General features: G+C 46.3%; 1 pseudogene; it reads left to right on the plus strand.

Moving 5' to 3' along the window:
* The window catches only part of LOC102038030, a 14432-nt pseudogene extending 9254 nt beyond the window's left edge, over positions 1–5178 (plus strand).
* The last annotated feature ends 8448 nt before the right edge of the window (positions 5179–13626 follow it).

Consider the following 13626-nt stretch of genomic DNA (forward strand, 5'->3'; position numbering starts at 1 on the left):
AGGCGGCAGCACGAAGCCACGGCTGCCGCCCTGCGCAAGAAGCATGCGGACAGCACAGCTGAGCTGGGCGAGCAGATCGACAACCTGCAACGCGTGAAGCAGAAGCTGGAGAAGGAGAAAAGTGAGATGAAGATGGAGATTGATGACTTGGCCAGTAACATAGAGTCTGTGTCTAAAGCCAAGGTACACAATTATTTTTATCAGGAATTTGATAGCAATGTGGTATTTTTTCTTTACTCTTATATGATTTAATTTTTATCACGTTGTATCATAAATGGTTTCCCTAAATCTCATATGTAGAAGTTTGGGTGCATGTACAGTCCCAAGATATCAACTGCATCTTCTAGACATATTTTCCTGCTAAAAGAAGGCAGGATCAAGGTATTTCCTCTTTTTTTTTTATGTCCAATTAATATCTAGGCAAATCTGGAGAAGATGTGCCGCACTCTGGAAGACCAGCTGAGCGAGTATAAAACAAAGGAGGAGCAGAATCAGCGCATGATTAGCGATCTTAGCGCTCAAAGAGCTCGTCTGCAGACAGAATCTGGTACAGCCCTTCCATCTGTAATTTGGAAATGGGAGAACCCCATAAATTGCTCTCTTGGCTATTAAAATGTTGTATCAATTACAAACTTTTTCAGGTGAATACGGACGCCAGGTGGAAGAAAAAGATGCTTTAATTTCTCAGCTGTCTAGAGGGAAACAGGCTTTCACCCAGCAGATTGAAGAACTCAAGCGGCAGCTAGAAGAAGAGATAAAGGTGAAGATAATCACATTACATATGAAATAAGTATTTGACATAATATTGGTTTTGTGAAGTGTTCAAGGCTTCAAAAGGTGATCCAATTAAAAGTCCAATTAAATTATGCAATCCAGGCCCTCGCAGTGCAGGACTCCCATGTTTTTATGAGGCAGTCAGTTAACCACTATCCCTTTGGGATGTATATCAGTGTATAAATACCAGTGAGACAAATTTCCCAGGAAACACCAAATCCTTATTGCCATTTTTCCCACCAGGCCAAGAACGCCCTGGCCCATGCCCTGCAGTCCGCTCGCCACGACTGTGACTTGCTCCGGGAACAATATGAGGAGGAGCAGGAGGCCAAGGGGGAGCTGCAGCGAGCCCTGTCCAAGGCCAACAGTGAAGTTGCCCAGTGGAGAACCAAATACGAGACGGACGCGATTCAGCGCACAGAGGAGCTTGAGGAGGCCAAGTACGTGGGGAAGCAGGATGGGAAATGATGGGAGAAGACTGAAACTGGTCATGGGAAATTGGAATCTCTGAGAGTGGGCTAAGTCAAGAATGGGATGAAGGCAAAAACATAGATTTGTAAAAAAAGGAGAGAGAGGAAGGCAGAGAAAAAGTGGAGATAGGAAGGGAAAATATAGACTTTAGGACTAGAAGTGCTGACAGGCCTAATAGGTGATAGGACACAGCAAAGGATAGATCCTTACATATCTGTGAAAAGTGCGCAATTCAAAACCCTTGAAGTGACCAGCTGACCTCTCATGACAGTATAGAACTTACATCTTTCCAAGCCCTGATGTGCACCTGTACTTGTCTCCTCCCAGGAAGAAGCTGGCCCAGCGCCTGCAGGACGCAGAGGAGCATGTTGAGGCTGTCAATGCCAAATGTGCCTCCCTGGAAAAGACAAAGCAGAGGCTGCAGAATGAAGTGGAGGACCTGATGATTGATGTGGAGAGATCCAATGCTGCCTGTGCTGCTCTGGATAAGAAGCAGAAGAACTTTGACAAGGTCTTTGGGCCTCCAGAACCAGCACTCCTGGCCAGAGCAGGGCCCCGTAATGGTCACAGCCGTACTGACTCCCCGTTTCTCTTCAGATCCTGGCAGAATGGAAGCAGAAGTATGAGGAAACGCAGGCTGAGCTGGAGGCCTCGCAGAAGGAGTCGCGCTCTCTGAGCACGGAGCTGTTCAAGATGAAGAATGCCTATGAGGAGTCCTTGGACCACCTGGAAACAATGAAGCGGGAGAACAAGAACTTGCAGCGTAAGTCCCTGGCCCTCTGCTCCTCCCTGGCCTTTCTCACTCTCAGCCATTACCACCATTGTTCATGGCTCTGGGCCTGCAGGTCTGCAGAGATGCCTGTCACCTTGGTGGGACAGGGCCCTTCCCATTCTGCTCTGTGCCTGACCATGCCATTGATCTTTGTTCCCACAGAGGAGATTTCCGACCTCACGGAGCAGATTGCGGAGGGAGGAAAGGCGATTCATGAGCTGGAGAAAGTGAAGAAGCAGATTGAGCAGGAGAAATCTGAAATTCAGGCTGCTCTGGAGGAAGCTGAGGTATATGACCATAATCACTGGTGTCTGCAGTAAAGAAATGAGAAAATAGGGCTAAAAAGGCCTGGGTTGTCTTCTCTTCTTTCTGGGGAGTGCAGACAGCTGAGATCCCTGAAAATATCCTGTCATTGTCTAAAAAACAAACAATACATTTATCAATGTTTGCGTCTACTTTTCTAGGCCTCCCTGGAACATGAGGAGGGGAAGATCCTGCGCCTGCAGCTTGAGCTCAACCAGGTGAAAGCTGAGATTGACAGGAAGATAGCAGAGAAAGATGAGGAGATTGATCAGATGAAGAGGAACCACCTCAGAATTGTGGAGTCCATGCAGAGCACCCTGGATGCTGAGATCAGGAGTAGGAATGAAGCCCTGAGGCTGAAGAAGAAGATGGAGGGAGACCTGAATGAAATGGAGATCCAGCTGAGATCAGGAGTAGGAATGAAGCCCTCAGGCTAAAGAAGAAGATGGAGGGAGACCTGAATGAAATGGAGATCCAACTGAGCCATGCCAATCGTGTGGCTGCAGAGGCACAAAAGAACTTGAGAAATACACAGGGAGTGCTCAAGGTCTGTTCAACACAGCAACAGAAAAGAAAAAATGAGATCTTTGATGTTTATGCCACTCAAGTGCACATTTACACCTACTAATTTCTTTTCTCTTTCTTTCCAGGACACCCAGATCCATCTGGATGATGCTCTCAGGACACAGGATGACCTGAAGGAGCAGGTGGCCATGGTGGAGCGCAGAGCAAACCTGCTGCAGGCTGAAATTGAGGAGCTCCGGGCAGCCCTGGAGCAGACGGAGCGGTCGAGGAAATTGGCTGAGCAGGAGCTTCTGGATGCAAGTGAGAGAGTTCAGCTCCTCCACACTCAGGTAAATTCTGGAACTGAAGACATATAACACCTGCAGTATTTAGAGAATTAAAGTTAACAATAGTCAAATGTCAGTAATTCTCTGCTATCTAACTGTGTATGACCTGACAAGATACATCAGGAAGATATCAGATATTTATAAGATATTTGTCAGATATATATCTGATATCAGATATTTAGAGGATAACTTTACATTGAAACTGTAAATTTCTTAAGTAATTGTTCTCTTTTGGAAATAACTGCACATAATTTTATTGTTCAACAGAACACCAGCCTGATCAACACCAAGAAGAAGCTGGAAACAGACATTTCCCAGATCCAGAGTGAAATGGAGGATACCATCCAGGAAGCCCGCAATGCTGAGGAGAAGGCCAAGAAGGCCATCACAGATGTGAGTTGGGTGCTCCTGGCATTGCTGATGATGAATGTACTCTGCCCAAAATATCTCCAGCCCCAAAATGGCTTTGACCTTTTGCTCTGATCAGGCGGCCATGATGGCAGAAGAGCTGAAGAAGGAGCAGGACACCAGTGCCCACCTGGAGAGGATGAAGAAGAACTTGGACCAGACAGTGAAGGACCTGCAGCTTCGTCTGGATGAGGCCGAGCAGCTGGCACTGAAGGGAGGGAAGAAGCAGATCCAGAAGCTGGAGGCCAGGGTGTGTAGGGCTGGGGCTGTGTCTGAGTGAGCGTGTCTGTCCTTGGAGAGACATTGCCAGGGCAGCTGCAGGGCTGGGCTTGTCCTTGCAGGTGCGGGAGCTGGAAGGGGAGGTTGATGCTGAGCAGAAGCGCAGCGCTGAAGCCGTGAAGGGTGTGCGCAAGTACGAGCGCAGGGTGAAGGAACTCACCTACCAGGTAAAGCAGGAGCTCTCCTACTCTCACTGGGCTTTCTCACAATGAGTCACATTTTGCCCACACCATCCCCAAGGGGAACTGTTAACCTCACGTGATGCAGAACCAAGAACTGTCTCTCTTTCCTGTTTGTCAAACGTTAGTCTGAGGAAGACAGGAAGAATATCCTGAGGCTGCAGGATCTGGTGGACAAGCTGCAAATGAAAGTGAAATCCTACAAGAGACAATCTGAGGAGGCTGTAAGTATCTCTGTCAGTGCTTGGCAAGAATCATTTTCCCAGAGGGTAGTTTGGCTGTTGAGTAGACAGATACAAGAAATTTAGAAGATGCCAATGGAGATGCTCATCAATTACACAGGCTTTCAAATTCTCTGAAAAGCTCACAAAGTAGACACACCTTTGAGAATGAAAACAATGAGTCCTTAAGAAGACTACTGAGGAGGGCAAGTGCACATAGCATTTTTTTGCATTAGAACCACAAAGCAACCTTTAAGGATTTTTATGAATGATATCAGCAATACAATATATAAAGAAATTTTGGAAATACCTTATTTTTAGAATTTTTGATAGCAGAAATGGAAGGTGTTGGAAGTCCCACCCCAAACCACTTTGCATTCTGCTTTTAGAATATTGCAAGGAACCTTTGCTTGTTTCTGGGCATGCAGCATCCAGGGATGGACTGAGGATCCTACAGCCCCCGAATTTATGATTGTCTGAGCACGGCTTCTTCATTGTGGAAACAGTCCAGCACAGAATAGGGCTTCTGAGTCAGTTAAGGGGATATGTGAGAATGACTCTGAGATCTCATCAATCTCACTGCGAGACTTTGTACAAGTAGTGGTGGGTGGAGTTTGTGACTTTGCCCAGGCCAAGGCCCAGGAGGAATGAAAACCCCAAACTTCTCATGACCGACTGCTTCTCCCTCCCAGGAGCAGCTGTCCAATGTCAACCTGTCCAAGTTCCGCAAGATCCAGCACGAGCTGGAGGAGGCCGAGGAGCGGGCTGACATTGCAGAGTCACAGGTCAACAAGCTCCGAGCCAAGAGCCGCGAGTTCCATAGGAGGATAGAAGAGGAAGAGTGAGGATGTCACCAGGCAGCCAAGTGACCTGAGGGCTGCACAAAATGTGAACCTCTTGGTCACTTTTCTTCTGCCATGAGCCTTAGTACTCACCTCAGTGTCTAGTGAATAAAAACTGTAGTAGATTCCTCTGCATACACACTATGGCCAGTGGTTTTGTTCTTCTTTGGGTTTTGTTCTTCTTTGGGTTTTGTTCTTCTTTGGGTTTTGTCTTCCTTGGGCAATTGCACTGCAGAAGAAGTTTCCTTACTTTTCCTCTCTGGGACAAGGGAGAAGCTGGTGCCAGTGCTGGACTGAGGGTCTGCAAACTTAGAGGCTGGCCATTGCTGTGGAGACTCCTGAAAAATCCAGCCTGTGCTCTCTCCTGTCTCCAGCAGCTCTTTGTTCAGCTCCTGCCTTCAGATCCTCCTAATGGTTCTCCCATTGTCCTTTCAGCACAGCTTCTTTCCCATGGGAGAGTCAAGAGAGTGTGATCCTTTTGCTTTTGATTTTCCTACTCTTGTTTGTGATGCTGACCCTCATAATCCCTAAACACCGGTTTAGGTTTTGTTTTTCAACAATCTCAACACTGAAGGGAAGTTGAAACTGACCACTCTGATATTTGTTTGTTACACCCATGACAGCAATATCCCAAGGGCTCTCACCTTATCTGGCTCCCGAGTACAGCCTCACCAGCTCTTGCTGGGAAGTCCAGCCTGATTCCAGTGTCACTAACAAGTATTGACGAGCAGAACCTGTCAGTGTTGTCTGTGGAGAGAAATGGGAGATGGTTCTTTAGGAGCATACCTCAGCTTTCAACCCCAGACCTTCAGAAAGCCACCCAAGGCCCTGCAGAGATGCCAGACTAGTACTTCCTTCTCATGACACTGCACAACTTTTCCCAAGGGCTCCTTAGCAGACTCTTAACCTTGCTCCTCCCTCCTCATCCCCTGCAGTCTTTCTCCTTGTCTCACATGGTGTATTGTTCTGTCACTACAGCCAGGGCCTCCTGGTATGAACTTTTGCCTGCCCAAGCCGACCTAGAAGCTGGCTGCTCCTCCTGGGGCATCTCCACCTGAGGGCATCTCCAAAGCTTCAGGTAGTTCTGGGTAGAGTCTAGATGGCACATAAAATCTGTGAGTATCTCTGTTGGCTGTAATGGCTGGTACAAGCATTAACCTCAGAGACTCACGGACAGGTGCACACCCTCAGGCAGGACCTGCCCTGAGCACAGCTGGGCACTGCTGATGGCACTGAGGGCTGGCCCTGCCCTCCCAGCAAACTCACAGCTCCCTCTGCCCTCACCTCCTGCACTCCCAGGCCACACCAAACTGCCCCTCAGCCTCCACAAGAGCCATTGCTAGGTGAGAGGACTACGCTGCAGGGAGATTTGGAGGAGGCCCATGGCAGCAGGATCAGCCAATCGTGTGTCTCCTTTCATGCTCAATGTCAAAAGCCCAAAATAGCCCCACTCTCCCAAGGCTCCTGTGCGGGGTCATGCCTGTTAGTGGGGATGATCTGCTTCCACTAATAGCGCCTGAAGACATTCCTGGGCGGGTAGGCTGCCTTCTGTGTGGCACTGCAACGTGCTGCCCTGGAGGAGCTGGACACGTGTGCTGTGTCCCAAGGCAGCAGCTGCTATTCTTACCCCAGAGAGACTCAGTGCAGCACAGCTCCATTGCCAGCTGAAAGGTTAAACACCAGAATGGGGCCCGAGCGTGCTCTCCCTGCTCAGAGCCTGAATCCAGAGTGTTCCCCTTTGGAGCCCATGCAATGGCCCTGTGCCAGCCCAGTGCCATGGCCATGCCCTGCTGGGATGTGCTGTCCCATGGGCAGCACAGCAGCTGCCCTGGTACTTCCAGCAGTCAGTCAGGGCTCCTTGGGGTGGATGGGGCTTTGCCCCTCTCATTTTAACCAGCAAATGGAAGACAGGCTGGGCTGTAGGTTTGAAAGTGTAACATTTTACAGCTGCCATCCTGGAGTCCCTGGATGAGGATGAAGGCACAGGCAGGGCTTGCTCTGAGGTTCAGCTGCCATTCATGTCCCTTTGCTCAGCCTGTGCTTTCCCAGCCCTCATGTAGGGAAGGATGTAGGGACATACTCCAGAGTATGGCCTACAGTGTCCCAGGAGTATCATTGCTGCAGGAGAAGCCCTGGCCGGGCTGGTGGCTCTGACACGATGGTTGTGGAGACTCAGCCCTGCCAGCACCTTGACTCCCCGTGCCCTCTGGAGAGCCCAGGAAAGCTGTGTCCCAGCCAGGGACAGTGACCATGGGCAATCAGAGGACACTGAGCCCAGGACATCAGCAGGGATGGTGGCTGTGCCGTTCCCCTCAGGCCTTGGCTGTTGCTCTGACAGCACAGGGCACATCAGCTTTCTCCTCAGCTTGGGCCTTGTCACCTGACACAAAGTTCCTTTAGGATCCCTGGCAGGAAGCCAACAGCATTATTCCTGGTGAGAGGAGCAGGGGGTGCCGGTGCCAGGGCCCATCAGGCTCCTGTCAGTCACAGGGAGCTCCCGGGCAGCAGCTGACCAGGCCTCTGCTCCAGCACCCAGTGCCAGGGGATGGCAGCCTGGAGCCATGGAGGGGACCCTGCTCTGGGCTCTGCTCCTCTGCAGACCAGCAGGGACATCTCACTTTCTATGGGTTGGCCTTGGTCAGTAGATGATCACAGTAACATCACCTATGTTCAGGGAACACTTATGAGTTCAGCAAATGAACATTTGAGAAATTAGTCAGTTAAAATTCCCCCATCTGTTAAGTACTTAGACACTGCATTCTGCTCAGGGATTCCATAAATACAAATTACTGGAGGTAGGAGAGTTCTGTATAAGTGCCATTCTATGCTGATGATGCTTCCTGAGCATCACTTTCAAAGACAGGAAGCTGGGCTACACAAACCTTTGATCTCACAAGGACATCTTATTTTAGGTTATGACAGAGTTTCCTGCAGGGGTTAATACCGTGCTTTCTTCATTTTTTCCTTTTCCTTCCCCTTCCTTCCTGCTTTCATAGTTACTTGCTGCTTCAATTACTTCTTCCTGCTTGCCAGGTTGCCCACCCCACTCACCTGCTGTGTAATTAGAGCTCTTCAGCTGCTTGGCAGGGGATAGAAAGGGCATCCCGAGCGTCACCTCCCCTGGATGGGATCTCCTGCCCAGACCTCTTCCGCTGACGTGTCTGTGGAGAAAGGAGGAGTGTGAATTGCGGCACACGAGTGGCATGCTCTTGAAACTGCCCATCCTCTAATCCCAGATTATAGATTTACTTGCCTCTCATGTTCGGTTATTCAATTTATTTGCCTCTCATGTTCAGCTTAAACTCACTCCAAGACTTCTAAGAATACCACTCTGTGGGAACCTACTTGGAAACAAATTTATAATTAAAGTTCCCCCTAGGACAGGTGCATTCCCTTTATTTGACATGTAGTGGAGGTAAATCACATTAAGATCTACGGAAATTAATTTCTGACTGGAGCAGAAGGGGCTGCAAGGCCACCACAGCCCCTCCATGCCCAACCTGTAACATTCACCTTATCTTCAAAGGTTCTCACACTCAGACACAGAAATTTGAAAATTTCTTCACATTTGCTATGGTAAAGAAGGGGTGGCCTATTCTTTACCTGTAGCTTTTAAGTCTTACCAGTTATGGTCCTCAGTAGTTCTTCCTCAGAAATCATTTATTGCTTCCAGCAATTGCCTCAGCCTATTCCTTCAGCCACATTTATTAGAAATGTTAGTTCAATGGCAAATATCCTAACCAGATGTCTCATCAAAATTACAGATTGAGCAGGTTCTGCTCATAACACTGAGCATGTTTCAACATAACATTGAAAGCATGAACCTTAATGGAGCGACACTGAGTTGAAAGCCAACCTTTTAACATGGAAAATGTGCTCTTACCCTCTCCAGGGCTCAGTGTCCAGTCATATCCCAGCAGAAGTACGGGGGTGAGCAGTGCTGCTACAGAGCAGCGCTATGACATTTCTGCTTGCCTTCTGCTAACATTTCTAGAAGCTCTCATTTTACACAGAGGGCAGCAGAAAAGCTGCTGCAGCAGGGGCTGAGCATTCCCTGTCAGATTGTCCATGAGAGGCTGCAGACAAAACTGATCTCTCTAGGCAGGCCCTACCTTAATGACAGCAGGGCCAGCAGCAAACAAAAAAACCCTGCAAGGATTTGAGATCCCTTTTTTTGGCGGTGGGGGGAAATAATGAGCAAGTCAGTCAGACTCCTTGCTACACCGTTGCTCTTTCTAGAAGAAAGTATAGTTCTTAACTACATTATTTTTGTATCTGCCACTGTCACTATCTCAGCCTCTGCTGTTTTGAGGTGTTGGTGATGTGTTTTTTACCTCAAAACTGCTGTATGTTAATGCCCTGATTATACAATTCAAATGTTGCCACTTATTTTGGAGGGATAGTATTCCACAATGTATGAGTTACAGAGTCTGACAAGAAAAAACATTAGACCAGAAAGTGATACTCTAGCAGCTAGGTCTATAAATGTTTTTTTTTTGAGGCAGAATCAAGGCACTGAACAAAATGCTTTTTTTTCTTTTCCTGGAATATAAGGACACTGATACTAAATACTCATTTCCCAACAGAAGCGAATTTAGGCAATCTATACTGAAACTTTTTTTTTCAAAGATTCCTGCAAATCCTAGCTGATAACTAAGAGGAGGACTTGGGAGTATTCTGGACAAATACCAAGCAGTCTAGCAGACACAGGGAAAATAAAAGAGATGAAGGTGGTGTGTCAGTATCCTAAAGAAACTGCAGAAATAAAATCAGGAAAAGAAATCAGAACAATTGCTCCTCCTGCTGCCCTGTACTCTCCAAAATGTGATGGAGTCACGAGGTCTCCATTTGGGTTGGAAAAGAACTCTAAAATCATTATGTTTAACCATTACCCCAGCACTACCAAGTCTACCACTTAACCATGTCCCCACACATCTTTTAAATCTCTCCAGGGATGAGGAGTCCACTGCTGCCCTGGACAGCCTGCTCCAGGGCTTGACAACCCTTTCAGAGAAGAAGGAGGTGGACTTCCCTAAACATGATATCACTTCACTCCCTGGAGGAGGACTCAGCAAAGCCAACCACCTGCCCTCTCCACGGCACCCTAAGCTCTGCCCAGTTGTAAAGAGAATTCTTTTATCAGGAAGGAAACACCACGGTAATTATATTTCACTCTGCAACAGAATTGGTTAAGTTACAGGAGAAAATAAACAATCACCCCAAAGAAAATGAAATGGAGAATGTTTTAATAATTTTGATAATGGGGGGGAATGAAATAAAGATTTAAAAGGAGGAAGCACATGGTGAAGAACCTTGGTATCTTACCCAGAGAGTAGCTTGTTGTGTGAGAAATTTGGAGCTGTTGGAGAGAATGTCTCTATCCCCATTCCAAAATATGCTAAAATTTCCGGGAAGTGTGGAATGCAGTGGGCTTCCAACCAATTCATGAAACCAGAACGGGTGCCCTGTTGGGTTTCTCCCATGTTATTGTTGCTTACTGTAAAGTTTAAGCATTGAGACCAAGAAAACAAACTATTGGTGCTGCCCTCAAAAAGTGAGTTGAGGGAAGGGTGCTGAATTCATTTGTCCAGTAAAGCCATCAGCCTTGCTGCACTGTAGTTCTCTTGGTTTCCCCATAAGCCCTCTTAATGCCATGGGATTACATCAGTCACCTGGCAGTCCTGTGATATACTAATGGATTCTTAAGTAGGAGCCTTCACGGTGTTTGGAAGCTTCACAAGTTCATCTATGAGTTCCCCGTGATTTTTGGACATTGTATTTGAGGACTGAGAAGGAAAGAAATCTGCCATGAGACTACTAACATGATGAGAAGGGTCTGAAATCAGCTTCATTATGGGAAGAACTCTTAAACTGAGAAATAACAGGGGAATAGCTGCAAGTGTAGGAATTTTACAAGGAAGAAGGGGAATGTGATCAGAATATGGAGGTAATGTAGGACAGTGGGCATCACAGCAGCATAGTCATGGGAGAGTATGGACTGTGTAGGCAGAATACACATAGGAAATGTGAAGGTTTTATGCTTTATGTCAAAGTCCTCCTTGCTTGTGCAATGCTCTACTGAGGGGCTGCAGACATCCTCTCAGAGACAGGAGGAAAATGAGGGAGGGTCTGTTATGGGCCACCTGAAAGAGACAAAGTAGTGAAGGGATTTCCACAACTAGTAGAAATTCAAGTCTCCTTTGCCTTAGGGAGGTTTTCAGCCATGTGGACATCTGTTGTGAGGGCAACAGCACCAGGCAAGCTCTGCCAGAAATTCTTAGGCAGTGCTGATGTCAATAGCCCAATGTAAATACTGGACAGGCAGCACTGAATATTGGAATCAGGGGTGAACTTGTGATAAATATGATTCCAGATGGCACCTCAGACTGTAGCAAATACATGACTGGATGAAGGATCCAGCAGAAAGCTGGGGACATAAGCAACAAAATTAGCAGTCTAGACTTTGTAAGATTGGAATTCACTGCGTTCCAGGAACTGCCAGTTAGCACACACTTAGCAGCAGCTGTGGAAGAGACTGCTCAGGAGAGATGTGCCTTAGAAACACAATCATATTGACTTCTGGGGGCCATTTTAACCCTTCATAGGATGCTACATTACATGTATTGTCATAGATCAATTCTCAAGCAGCTTTATTTTCAGGTATGTCCACAGCTGTATTCAAACCAGGTAAGTCAACACTGCTTTTCTTTCACACCCTACTTAGTGATTTCTACAAGCACTCACTGGCAATGAGTACTAGAACCCAAAATAACATCTGCCCATAATGTATGGAGCAGTTGTAGTCTCCTATGGGTGTTACATGAGTTGCTTGAGCAGTGTGGTAGCCCCTTCTTTATTTAAAGTAGGTATTTCTGTCCTGAAAGGACAGCTGCTGAGAAATGAGGAGATACTTGGTGAAGAGCCTGAAGCAGGAAACTTGAGGAACCTGAATTCCCTGAACAGCATTAGCATGGAGAAATTTCAACACAGGACTTCAGTGCTGGACATGGCAAGAGCTGGAAGGAATTCAGCTTCCCAGTTTTCATCTCTCCTGAGTGCAGTCTGTTCAGTATGAGTCTGCTGTTCAACCAAAAAAGGCAAACAGTCATATACATTCCTCAGAACTCAATTACTCATTCTGGCTACAACCAGTATCTCCCTCAGAGCGGGGTGCTTCTCAAAACTCATGAACTCTCACGTTTGTGAAAAATAGAAGACTGATTTTCAAAAAATTCACAAAAGGATTCACCAGACCAATATCTTCCAGTCCCTGAGATTCAGCTCTTGCCCACTGAGAAATTCCAAGACATTTGAAGTGAAAATTTCACTGAACTCAGAGGGAACTTTTAACAGGTGCAACCCTTGAACATTTATACACACACCTTTGTGTCTGTGTGTGTGCGTGTGTGAGTTCAGTCAAGCACTGTACAGTAAGTATAGTTTTAATGTTGTTATCTGGGATCTATAATTAAGTCACTGTTGCACTTACAGTAAATCCATTTGAATCACTTTTTGAATGTCAAATTAGTCAATTATTAAGTCCTGCTAAAACCCTTTACACACAAACTGTTGACCAGGTCTGGTATTTAGATTAGATCCAACAGCACCTAGACTGTGTCAGGAGTTTAGAAATCAAGGGACCTCTGTGAACCTCATAACTCAACAGGATGATTTTTCTTATGCTTTTTACCCTTACGCTTTGCATCCCCAGCTGTTGAGCAAATCATTCTAAAGGAATTCTTAGTAGATTTTTCTTGATCTTTGCAGCAAGCAATAGAGCAAACCTTGCCACCAAACTTTGTTGTGCTTTTGCAAATTTATATTGAACTCTCTTTCACTAATGCCTTTGATGGTGATACTTTAAGCAACCTTAACTCATTTGCAACATTTGATTCCTCAACAGTCAGCTCAGGAATCTATTCAAGAGCTCCATATCAAAGTAGAGTCTCCCATTACTTGGGATCAGGCTCCCAACTCACTTTATTTCAAATAATTTAAGCTATTGAGAGTGTCATTTAGAGAAAACTCAGCTGTAATAGATTTTTACTTCCTGCTTTTTAGAAAATGACACTGAAAAATGGTTCCCAACATTATTTGCTAGCTTTTGACATATTTTCCCTGTTCTTCCCAATGCATATGTTCCTAAAGCATCATAGGCGTTGTCATCACCGTTACATGACTGAAAAGTTGTGGTATAAACATACCAAGGAAACTACCATGGGTCAAGGAGCAAATCACTGAGAAAGGCAGCAATAGAACCATGCAAGTTCTCTAAGTGCCTTGAGTAGTCCAGATTCTCTCCTTAACACTCTTGACAAATTATTTATAGATGTATTCACGTAGTCAGTAAGATATAAAAATGTTCTAATTATATCATTCAAATCAAGTGACAATTATGCCCTTAGTTTGACAGACAATGCTTGGCCAAAAAAGGTTTGCCAGAAATGTTTTGACCGAAGAAAGGGGGACCATCTGCATCATCTGCAGACGAGACACTATAAAATCTGCCAGATACAAGCCTAGCCT

The sequence above is a fragment of the Geospiza fortis genome, unplaced genomic scaffold (genome assembly GCF_000277835.1).
Source record: "Geospiza fortis unplaced genomic scaffold, GeoFor_1.0 scaffold503, whole genome shotgun sequence".
NCBI classification, from domain to species: domain Eukaryota; kingdom Metazoa; phylum Chordata; class Aves; order Passeriformes; family Thraupidae; genus Geospiza; species Geospiza fortis.